The sequence below is a fragment of the Lygodium microphyllum genome, chromosome 16 (assembly GCF_053477565.2).
Source record: "Lygodium microphyllum isolate KBCC chromosome 16, Lygodium_microphyllum_v1.1.10, whole genome shotgun sequence".
NCBI lineage: Eukaryota > Viridiplantae > Streptophyta > Polypodiopsida > Schizaeales > Lygodiaceae > Lygodium > Lygodium microphyllum.
In genome coordinates, this window is record NC_141150.1 from 37298024 (window position 1) to 37310329 (window position 12306).

The 12306-nt window shown below is 40.3% G+C and overlaps 1 pseudogene across 1 annotated transcript; it reads right to left on the reverse strand.

Moving 5' to 3' along the window:
- Positions 1-1503: 1503 nt before the first annotated feature.
- On the reverse strand, positions 1504-3675 carry LOC148022708 (11S globulin-like; annotated as a pseudogene). The gene is made up of 4 exons (XR_015693494.1): positions 3322-3675; positions 3002-3202; positions 2191-2676; positions 1504-2052 (listed from the first exon to the last, which is right to left on the reverse strand). The product of XR_015693494.1 is annotated as an 11S globulin-like (transcript).
- Positions 3676-12306: the final 8631 nt, after the last annotated feature.

A 12306-nucleotide genomic window follows, 5' to 3' on the forward strand; every position in this document is an offset into this window, starting at 1 on the left:
CTACACCATTGTTAGTTCATTAAGACATCACATTATCTATATTGGAATTAGAGCACATAATTATGAAGAGTCTTTTAACTTTGGGCAATGAATGCAACTATAGACATTACCTTGAGTTACTTCAACCCAACACACTTGATTGTAAAACATCACTAGTCCTATTTTAACCCCATCATCATTAGTTTGCATATACCCAATTATTTTTACAATTAAGATCACATGATTGGTTGGCCTTCTCTAGTCTGGTTTTATTTTTCCTTCTATATTCTGTTTTGCTTCATAAGTTGAAGCAATGTTCCTTGCTCGAGATTGTATGAAGTGCTCTAGTTTGTTTCTCCTTGCCCTATCTAGCTCTACATATCCTCTTTATTTTGTTGTTGCTTCATAAGTTAAAGTGTCTATACTATCATTCCAAGTGTCTAGAATTTGTCACGTCAATGCATGTGGCTTCATAAGTCTGGACCATTTCAATCTTGATCCATTAGGCGACAATCAAATTTCAATCTATGAACCACAAGCTCAAAATTCTTTGGAAGGAGAGGAAAGTGTTCTTAGGTTAATGGCGAAATTCGTGCTTTTGTCTTAGCCAATTTCTCAAAGAGCTTTTACCCAGTTTAAAAGTTACATACAAATGACATTTTAAGCTAGGCCAAGTTCTTGAGAGCTTTTAATTGGAAAAGTTACGAGTTAAATGACTCTATTGACCTCGTGCTTCGTCCTCACCTCCATTTTAGCTGGTTGAGTGAGCTGCTTCAAAACTGGAAAGCTACCATTGCTTAGGTGGACAGTTAGTCAACTTTACAAAAACCAACATACCATAGTAGGTCTTAAGCATCAAACATGTAAATCCTAATAATAGTAGGTCTTAAGCATCAGACATGTAAATCCTAATAAACTTTCATTGTTCATCCGCCTTCTTGATATCCAGCAGTATGGCTGCCAAGTCCACAGTGGAGGCTGAAATCTTGAGCCCCTCCTTCAAATTGTCCACAGTGGATTTGATCTTTTTTTTCAAGTCCTCGCGTCAATTTTAAGAAGAATACTTGCTACCAAATTCGGAATTTTCCACCATATCCACCATATGCTTATGTAACTCCATGAACAATGGTAATCGTATGCTTATGTTTCTAACGCGAAAGCATGTTTATATAACTCCACGAACAATCTCAACCTCTATTGGCTTATGTCTACAAATCTTTAAAAGACATCCATATGTCTGTTAGCAAATGGAAATGCATGTACGAGACATCACCTGACATGTTCAAATTAAAAATCATCTAATATTCGGCTCCGAGAGAATTTGGGTCCTGGGCACAATTATTAAACTTTATTACTAACTCGCGAGAAATATGTACAGTCTGCGCATTCAACCAAAAAATGAAACTCCCCTCCCCCCCCTCCAAGTACGTACGTACTTCAGCGTTTTCATATGTACATTTGTTGGTGCCCAGGATGATCGGTGCCAGGTGGTGTGCGCGAGCGGCGTGAGCTTCGCTAGCACGGCTATATTTGATTAGGCGAGCAGCGACAGCGCGTCCTCCACGAGCTCCTTGCCGCTCTCAAGGAACCTCTCCACCAGCTCCGGCAGCTGCGAATCAGAATTAGGTCGACGCCGATGATTTCCTCCTGTTCTCGCTCCCACTCGCCATCATCATGTCTCCTGCGGTGCTCTTCGTGACGACCGCGACCAGCTGCGAAGATGAACTCGTCTTCCTCACGCCCCCGGACCAGCTCCTCAAAGGTCCTCTCATCCACGCGCAAAGCGGTGCGCAGCACCTGTGTGGGTATCCCGCGATACAGGGAGTTCCGCCCGGCCAGGAAGGAGAATGATGGGTTGTCGCTGGTGATGAGGTTGATCCACTCCAGCCCCTGATCGCCCGCGATCTTCAAGGACGGGTGGAACTGCGGGATGGCCACCACGGAGTCCTCTCGCACCTCCTCGTTGAAGGCGCTCCGGCCGTCGCCCGTTGACACCTCAATCCTGCCGTTTCCGCGCGTCACGTAGATGAGCTGGTGAGGGTTGAGGAAGAAGAGCGGCGCGAAGATGGCGTTCTGCAGGTCGAGATGAGGTGGAAGGTGAGAATGACATATTGCCATATTTCGACAAGCGTGATGATATATACATCTAATGAATAATCGCGCACATACATATTAGCGCATGCTGGTCGTGCATATTAATGCAATAATTACCGGCTCCAGTTGTCCCCTCCCCACGCTGAACCCTACTGCGCTCAAAGCCGGGAGCTTGTGTCGATTCACAATCTGTGTCTCCCCACCATCCCGAACATAGACATCGGGCCCCTGCGCTCGGGTACTGTACCTGAGCTCCTCGAAGTAGTCGAAACTGCTTCGGCTGCGCTCAGCCATCTCGATAGCATTCTCGTTATTAATCTCAGTATCGCGGCTAAAACCACGGCGGCGCCCTCGGCGATGTTCCTCTTCGTCCTCCTCTTCCTCCTCATAGTGCTGCCGTCGTCGACCCGGCTCCTCGAAGGAGATCCTCCGCTCAACTCGAATTATATCGACGTCACTCTGGCGCCCTAAAATGGAGCGGAGTGTGTCCTCGTCGACGCCCCACGCCTCGTCGACGCCCCACGCCTTAGCAAGTGTCTCCTCGCTGAACCCGTGGAGGATAGAGCCGAATCTCTGCTGTTTGGCGCCGGCGAGACCAAATTGCTGATATATACAGTACAAATGGATGAAAAAAGGTCAGACGCGATACGTCGAGTATGTATGAAAAAAGGTCAGAAGAAATCTATCCTCAGCCGGACTTATGCTCACTGCTAGTGAAAATTTATAGGAAGACAGAGAGAGAGAGAGAGAGAGAGAGAGAGAGAGAGAGAGAGTGTATACATTCCGCATAAGGCATTACATCACCTGCATCTGTCCTGGATTCGAGCCGAAGGTTGTCTCTGCGCTTAGAGAGAGAGAGAGAGAGAGAGAGAGAGAGAGAGAGAGAGAGAGAGAGTGTGTATACATTCCGCATAAGGCATTACATCACCTGCATCTGTCCTGGATTCGAGCCGAAGGTTGTCTCTGAAGCGCAGAGCACACGATGGCGACGGTTGCCATCATTGTACCACCAATAGTTAGACAGTGCCCTTGGGCAACGCAATCACATCGTCCCTGTCGACGCGACGCACTAGCATGTTGGGGCGGTACTCAGGACGGACGGGGAGGACGGCACCAAACCATCCTTTGCCTGCAGCAAACAACGGTCGATGAACATGTGATCATCATGAGAGGACGTCGATAGCAAGCAAACAAATGAAGTGAACGTGAAGTCAAATGATATGGTGCCCTGCTAATACTAATTATTACCTTCCAGCACGACCGCCACCTTCTCTGCATCTGCGTACTGCGGCAGCAGCAAGCCGTTGTCTTCCAGCTGGAGGTCCGCCATGCCCACATAAGCATTCTGAAAGGCCTCGACGCGCTCCCTCCAGATGCGATAGCTACCCCCGTCCGACCTCAGTACCTCGCGGGCCTCTCCCAGTCCCAGGTCATACTGCTCTTCCTCACCCCGGCGGCGGCCCTCCCGCTGCTGCTGTTGCCTCGCAGCCCTCCCCCACCCTGCCAGCAACAGAAGCGCGAGCACTAGCAGTCCACCCCTCATTCTCAACATGATCATATACAGCTGATGATTATAATAGAACTACTGATCACTGAAGGTTACTGCAGCACAACTCCTGGAGAGCCCTCTGATGCCATGGCCTTTTATATACCGGAAGGCCTCGCTGCTTTGCTCCGTTTTAGAAAGCCAACATCATGATTGCGACAGGCGGCCGCATTTGGGCTCGTTATGGAAACATGCAGCATCAGGATGCGGCGATCTGCTTCCGCATGGGGCACAGTCGCACTTATCTGCCATGTGGCGCACACAGCGTTTTACCCCTTATGGGCTTTTTCTATTGAATTAATAAAAAACACAACTTGAAATATATCAAAAGAGAAATAGGTTCGTTCCGCCAGAAACACTAACCTTCGGAATGAGGACTGCATACGCATGCGACATATTGACCATTAGGATATGCGCGGGGAGCTTGGACATCACAAGAGTAGCAACCACCGTTACCATCCCTGGAACTTCTCAGACCATGAGAATCTATGAGGCAAGTGGATGGATGACTCATGAGTCCGTGGTATTTATGTCTACTTTTCGAGATTCAAACAAACCATTGTTTCACGTAGTTCTAAATCGCAAGCATACAAGCGGTTTTGTCTCCTCCATTTTCTTATGCATCATACGTTAGTGCCCAACCCCTCTCACAATCAAGGTTCGAAGGTTGATCACTCACAAGAGAAGTTTCCAAAAACTTCAAAAACCCTCATAAACATATTTTAGTTCTATGCTTATTTTAGTTACTTTTTTAGTTTTAATAATTTAAAAATCTTATGTGCTCTTCTTGAAGCTCTCAAATAGAAAAATGAGGTTGTCGAATATCTTAAAAATGACACAATCTAAACATGTCATTGTTATGAAGTCATACATCACAAATGGTCTTATTTCTATTGTTAGAAAGCACATGCAAATGGGAATGGGCGCTCTAAATGGTTCTAAACTTTGTGTGTGGTCAAAAGGATTAGTGACTTAAATATTTTTCCTTTTATGCCACAACATTTTCTCAAGGATATAAGTTATTGAGATAGTTCTCCTTTGAGTGAAGAGTTGATGGGAATTCTTGTTCTTTTTGGATAACAACATTTCTTAGCATGTACTACTACATGACACAAATTTATGAAATTAAATGTCTACCACTACAACATATAGACCCAATAGCGATGTTTAAAGCGATGGAATTATTCACGGTAAAAATTACCATGTCATCCTATTCACGTCGCTATTAGCAACACAATAAATTTGTCATTATTTTAATCGCTATTTGTGTCGCTAATTAGGTTAGCGACACAATAGAAATAGTGATGCTAATAGCGATGCTGATAGTGACAAAAATAGCAATGTTAGAAGTGACGTAAATAGAGATACTAATAGCGGTTGCAGAGTAAATTCCCAACGCAAATAGCAACAGTTATAGAGGGGAAAAAATTAGGTGGTAGGGCATGGAGCCCTGCCACCCTTCTAGCTATATGCACTAAATATTCTTGTATAATTCATTTGCCAATGTCACCTACATCTAATGTCTAGAAATTGTGTATCAGATTTTAAAAAACAAAAGATTCCTATGATTGCCAAAGTTAGATATAATCAATTTGAAAAGGTATTATACAATGAGCTTTTTCATCACATTCTTAGGCCCCAGAAGAAGAAGAGCTTGTGATTGCAAAAGCTAGATATAATCAATTCAAAAAAGTATTACTCAAGGAGCTTTTTTATCACTTGCTTAGGCCCAAGAAGAAGAGCTTCACTTTAAGCTTTAATAACTCCCATTGATCTTTTGCTCACTCGAGCTTATTTCAAACTTGTTCAAGTTTTTTTGGGGAAGCATTTAAACATTTGCAAGAGTTATTCCATGGCATTGGAGCTAGAAACACTTATATAGAGAGTGGTAGTGTCTCTAAGCTCTACTTTTTTCTTCTTGTTTTTACCTACATCTAAGTCATTTTCTTTCTCTTCTTTCTTAGTCTCACCCTCAATCTCAATGGATGGAGGTGTTTCAAGATCAAAAGAATCAAGCTCATCCTCCCCCTTCTCAAACTCTATTTCTTGAGCTTGTACTCCAAGTAGCTCCCTGAAATGAACGAATTTTTCTTTACCAAGTGATTTGGTAAAGATATTTGCTACCTGGTCTTCTATCTTACAATGCAAAATTACTTGAAATAACACACAGAACAATCTGTCGTACAAGTACCATTTCCTAAGGGAAATGGTAATGAACCTCTATGTGTTTGAATCTAGCACGATAGATGGGATTTCTAGCCAGCATCACACTACTAAGATTGTCACAATGCAATGTGACTTTGTTGTCCAAGTGGATACCAAAATCATGTAGCAGTTTCACAAGCCAAAGTGCTTTGCATGTCGCTAAGGCTACACCCTTGTATTCTACCTCTATATACTAGATAAAGCAATGGTGGGTTGCTTCTTACTACTCTAGTTGATCATACTATTACCCAAACTAAAATAATAACCATTGGTTGACCTCTTGTCATAGATACAACTAGCCCAATCAGCATCTGTATAACCTATCAAGTTAAATGATTTTCCATGCTCATGAAATAGCCCATAATCAGCAATACCCTACACGTATCGCATAATCCTCATGATTGCATCTAAGTGTGGCTTATGAGGTTTCTGCATAAATTGGCTAATCAGCCCCACTACATAACTCAAGTTAGGGCAGATAATAATAAGGTAAATCAGGATCAATCCCGAGAAGTACTTCAGCTCACCAAGATCCTTGCTTTGAATTCATCATGTAACATTGCTTTAATTTCAGCAATCCCATGATCATCATCTCCAATGATAGCTTTCTGACAAACAGTCTAACTTGCATTTCACTTTATAAATCCATTTGCTTAAAGACATCGAGCACCTCATCCTTGTAATTCAAAATGTACAACCATGTGTATCGATTGAAATCATCTATCCAACCGACACTAGATTTGCTGCGAAACTCAAGAAGAATGACAAGACAAGCATCAAGAATCACCATCAAGCAGAAAGAAGATCCAAGCTCAAGACCAGACATAGTATCTCTTGATACCATACAAAGTGTGTCTTCACATTATCTTACACTTGTGTCTCTTAACACATTGAAATACAACTCTTTTGCTGCTTAATTGAAGCTTATCAACATGGTAGAGCTTTAGTAAATAACAAAGTTCAATGGAGAAGGTTTCCATGTCTGGAAGTAAAAGAGCATGTACCACCTCATGAGGAAAGGCCTCTGGGATCTCTTTGAAGATGATGAAGGTGATATAGATGACGGAAAATAAGATTCAGAAAGCGGGATTCTTACAGTAGCTCCACCAAAAACCAAAGAATGGAAGAAGATGAATAACAAGACACTAGGCATCATTGCTTGGGGACTAAGTGATGATGTGCTACATCATATCTTTGGCATTAGAGATGCTAAAACTTCTTGGGAGGATGTTTGGTACCCAAGCAAATAATTTAAGGGTAAAATCACTCATGCAATTTTATAAACTGGATATAAAGATAGTGCTTCTAGACCATACACATTAACAAGTTCTCTCTCTCTCTCTCTCTCTCTCTCTCTCTCTCTCTCTCTCTCTCTAGATATATATATATATATATATATATATATATATATATATATCCCCCTTGCGTTGATCTCTCTCCCTTCTTCTCTCTATACATCTCTTCATCAATAAAAAGAAAGAGAGAAAGAAATAAAAGAGAAAAACAAAGAGAGAAGAGAGAATGCACTTACCTCAAAGCTTGAAAAAGAATCATTTCACGCTTCTCTCCTTCTTCTTTACTACAAGAGAAAGGCCCTATAGACGTGCACTGTACATGCGAAATAGCGGGCGCGTTTATCAACGCGTCTATTCGCGCTAGTATACAGAATGCGTCTATACTCATGTTTATAAACACGCCTATAGATGCAAAAATAAACACACATATTTTTAATTTCTCATAAAGTCCCTAAATATGACCAAACATCTTAACAGCTATTATTTGTTTGAATACATTACCAACTTTACTTGTTTTTGAGTATTACAAATATATATCCAATCATTCAAAGCTAATTATATATGCTACAATGAATGATCAATCTCATCTTCAATGAGATCGGCCCTTGCTAGACTATCTACCTCTAGGTCTATGTTACCAATAGGCAATGAAACAAATAAGTCTATCCCACTGTCAGATGTATTGCTATGCTCAATTTCTTCTTCATCATTTGCAACCATATTATTATGCTCTTCTGCACTTCTTTGAACATCCTCGCGGGGATCATCTTGCACTGCATCATGTATATCATCGATCATGGCATCATCGTGTGCATCATCATCGTGTGCATCATCATTGGTTGTTGGATTGTCATCAACTATCTCTATGTTGGTAGCATTGCCATATATTGGTTTTGAACGATTAGATATGGAGATGACGTGCCACCATCGATTATTGTTTACCATTGGATGATACACAACCTACATTTAAAAAACAAAAAGTAAGCAACTTAGATATTTATTGTATTTTAAGAATGTATCAAGAAGTAATATATATATAAATATATAGTTTCTAATATACCTACTCACATTGTTGAGGTAGTACGAATGTGTCATTCTTGCCTTGGTGAAATTTTGTAGAGTCAATCACTACAAAACCACTTGGATGATATCTAATTGTGCAATGCTCACCCATTGTTACTACTTCTTTAAACCACTTCACATCTAGTATATATATATATAATCGGCTAAAGTCAAGCTTCAAAATATATTGGATCAAGCCACAATAACCTTCCATGGTGCCATTGGTATCCTGGAAGTTTGCAAGGATAACAAAATCCTGGGTATTTTTCTTATCATCTATACGTTGAGTTCGAAAATGTTTGCCTTCACACCAAATAGCATTGAACAATGTGCACTAGTAGTACATTGTTGAGATCATATTAATGATTTAGTTAAAGATGAAATATGTGAAATTATTATATCATATATGACTAAAAATAATTTAATTATAAATATATCTCACCTTTGATAAGCAACCTCATGCGTATTCCCACTCCTCTTTCGATATATCCATCGCCTCCTCTTTTTCCATATTCTCCATTTCTTCATGTAGCCAATCTATATCAATATGATGTGGAAGCGCACTTAAATGTTCTGGATATGGGACATTACGTCCATATCTAGCACGAAATGCTTGCCTTTCGTTTACTCTTCTTGCCCTTGCTTCTTTATATAGTGTCACCCGTTTGCTTATTACTTCGTTGTTAAGCACACAAAATATATTTAACTTGCGAAGTTCCTCTTTCATTATCACTTTTCTCCTTCCTTTTCCTTGAGGTATTATAGAGGTCGTCCTCAAATCTTCATAATCTTTCCATAGTCGTGGTAAAGAGGAGTCCACTTTAGTAAGATATTCAGAGATTTGTACAAGGAATGATTGCACTAACCAACTCTTATCCATGCTTCCCTGAGGCCATGCGTTTTGCCTCACAAAATCTTTTAGGGTTTTCATAAAGCGCTCTAGAAAAAACATCCACCTTGCATGAACTACCCCATGAATTGCGATCTCATCAATCAGATGTACGAGTAAGTGTACTTGAGTAGTCAAAATGGAGCGAGGAAAAGTTTCCTCCTGCACCAAACAAACCACCTCAATGGACAATATTTGAGCCTCTTGCAACATATTTTGATCGATTTCCTTCAAACTCACAAATCTACCAACATGCAATTGAGAACGATGATTAGTTTTGTCCATAAATTAGAGCGGGTTTACTATGTGATGTACGTAATATGTAAACTAAAAAATAAGTATAAAGTATACATACCTCGCGAGCTCACCCATCTTGTGAATGATATCATGCACATATTTCGAAACACTATGGGATATGCTAGTAGGAAGGATGAACTGTATGTAAATATTCATACATTGTTAATTAGTCTACATAGTTACTGCACTAATTAATATATTTATGGCTATGAAAATCCTTACCTGAATCATTTTGTGCCAATCATGAGACTTTAAACCGGATAGTTGCTTCACACCTCTTTTCTTTTTCTTTATGAAGGCTCCCTTGAGGCATCTCATATATCCTGTGGGAGTTCGAAAGCTACATATATGCTGCTTTACCATCTTTTCTTTGGTCTTCGACAACGTCCAAGGTGCACGTGGTAACTTGATCTTTCCTCTAGGTGTCTGATGCATGACCAAGCTTGTCTCATATGTCCAATGCTACGTAAATCCTCCCTTACATTGATAGAATCACGAGCCTCGATTAAGTGATCCCATAATGTAGAGGCAACATTCTTGAATATATGCATGGGATGCAATAGGTGATTGATCTTGACTTCAATCTAATATGGGAGATGAAAAAATATAGAGAATCTAAGGCACAAACAATATTATATTTCTTTTTCTCATAATGGAGTGTACTTTAAAGACAAAAAAATGAAGTAAACTAGTTACCGACTCATGCCGAGTGGAGGATGATCATTGGCATGTGTCCAAGTGTCCTTCCAATCTTGAATGGTCAGAGATTGTGGAGTTCTTCCATTAGTGGGGGGTGCATATTTGGGGTGGTCAATAGGAAGAAAACGATGATGATTGGCATAGATAACCTTCTTCAAGCGTGTTGGTCTAGAAGAAACCAAAGAGGGACCGCAAATTGGACATACATGATATCCTGATGTAGTTACACCTGTAAAAAACAAGTGGATTAATGATGACATATATTTGATTAAGGGTAAGAATGAATAAAATAGAGTATGTAACTACCTGAACACTCTCCATAGCCTAGAAAGTCATGCATGGTCCACAATAACATACCCTTTAAAGTGAAATCTCTAGAGGACAATGATGCACTCACATCTTGCACCTCAATACCTCTCCATAGTTTTTCTAGCTCCTCGATCAAAGGCTCTAAGTAAACGTCCATGTTTTTTACTTTGTGTTTTCCAAGAATCAAAAAGGACAACATTACATGTCATTTTTTTATTGCCATGGATGGAGGGATATTATGGTTCACCAATACCACTAGCCATACACTATATGAGGTGCTTTTGATACCAAATGGATTTATTCCATCTAATCCTAGACTAAATCTCAAATTTCTAGACTCTTCTTTGAAAGTAGGCCACAAATTGTCTACGTGTTGCCAAGGTGGTGTATCTGAAGGAATTCTTCACTTTCCATCACTTGAATGGTGACTAGCATGCCATGACACGAGTCTCGCAATAGATTCACACTTAAACATAAGTTGAATACATGGAATAATAGGAAAATGTCGCAAAACCTTACGAGGCACATCCATTGATTTCATCTCCTGGTTGTATCTTGGTTCACCACAAATAGGACACTATTGTGCAGATGCATGATCCCCACAAAATAAGATGCAATCATTGACACATGCATAGATTTTAACGTAATTGAGACCTCCAAGAGATTTCAAGAAACGCCTTGCTTGCTACCTTCTAGTTGGTAATTTATTTCCATTTGGAAGCATTTGTGACAATAACCTGCATATATTGTACAAACAGAGTTAACAAACCGCGAATATTGTCTAGAAGCATTTATGAATTAATATCAAATGATACATACTTCAATAATGCATTCAAGCTAGCATTACTCCATCCATAAATGGTTTGTAACTCTCGAGATATGCATGCAGAATGGAGTAGGTGCAACCTTCGTACAATGGATTTTTTGACGCTATGTGTAGCGGGTCATCTATCTCTCTAGTGGAGCCCTCCTCCCGAACCTGATGGGAAAATAAATTGTGTACCATGTTGTCCAAAATCTCTTCCTCCAAAACTTGATGGGGCATTTGAATAGAGCTACTATCGTCGTCATCAGTCTCTACTCTTCTTTAGGACTCTGCCTCCTTGCGTCGACCCTTCGCAGCCTCTCGATGCCCTAGAGGATTCATTTGAGGATGTGGTACCGCATCCTACTCAATTAAAAAAACGAGGTTTTGTTTAATGGTGAAGACGCAACATAGACCAATAATATTTGTGCAAATAAAGCAATAAAAATTACCGGGTCTTTTTCTTGGTCCCACTCTCCGCACATGCTGAGGTGTGACATTGTGATTCGACGTGCTCCAAAAAAAACATCCTCGACAACGATCACACATACATTTGATTTTCCATCGTAGCCAAGCGTCTCGATTGTAAAGACGCAATGTCTCATCCTTACTGGAGGATGTACTGTTTGTTGACTCAGCATGTCCTATACTAGTAGAAGATGACGATATAATTACACTTGAATCATAAGGACATATGTGATTTCATTTGGTATATATGTCATTTTCCCAAATGCATTTATACTTATAACATGGAGGCAAACATTTTGATATTGAAAGACTAGGAAAGTCATGTCATGTTGATCTAAAAACAACCAAAAGCTAGCATCTAATCACTTTCATTGTAACTGCGCGTCTATCAGCGCGTGTAATATGTCTTATTTGCGCATATATACATGCAATTACACGCGCTTACAGACGCGCCACGCAAATATAATTTTTTTTAAAAAAAATTTGTGGCTTTCTTTTCAAACCAATGCTTTCCTGCGTTTTTAAAAAACCAATCCTGAGTTGGAACTCGTTTTTAACTAATCCTGAGTTGGAACGCATAAACAACACCTTAGCAGAGTTTTCTAGAGGTGTTAGTAGCTTTTTTGGAGGATTTTCAAACAAGGAGCAATTCATGGGG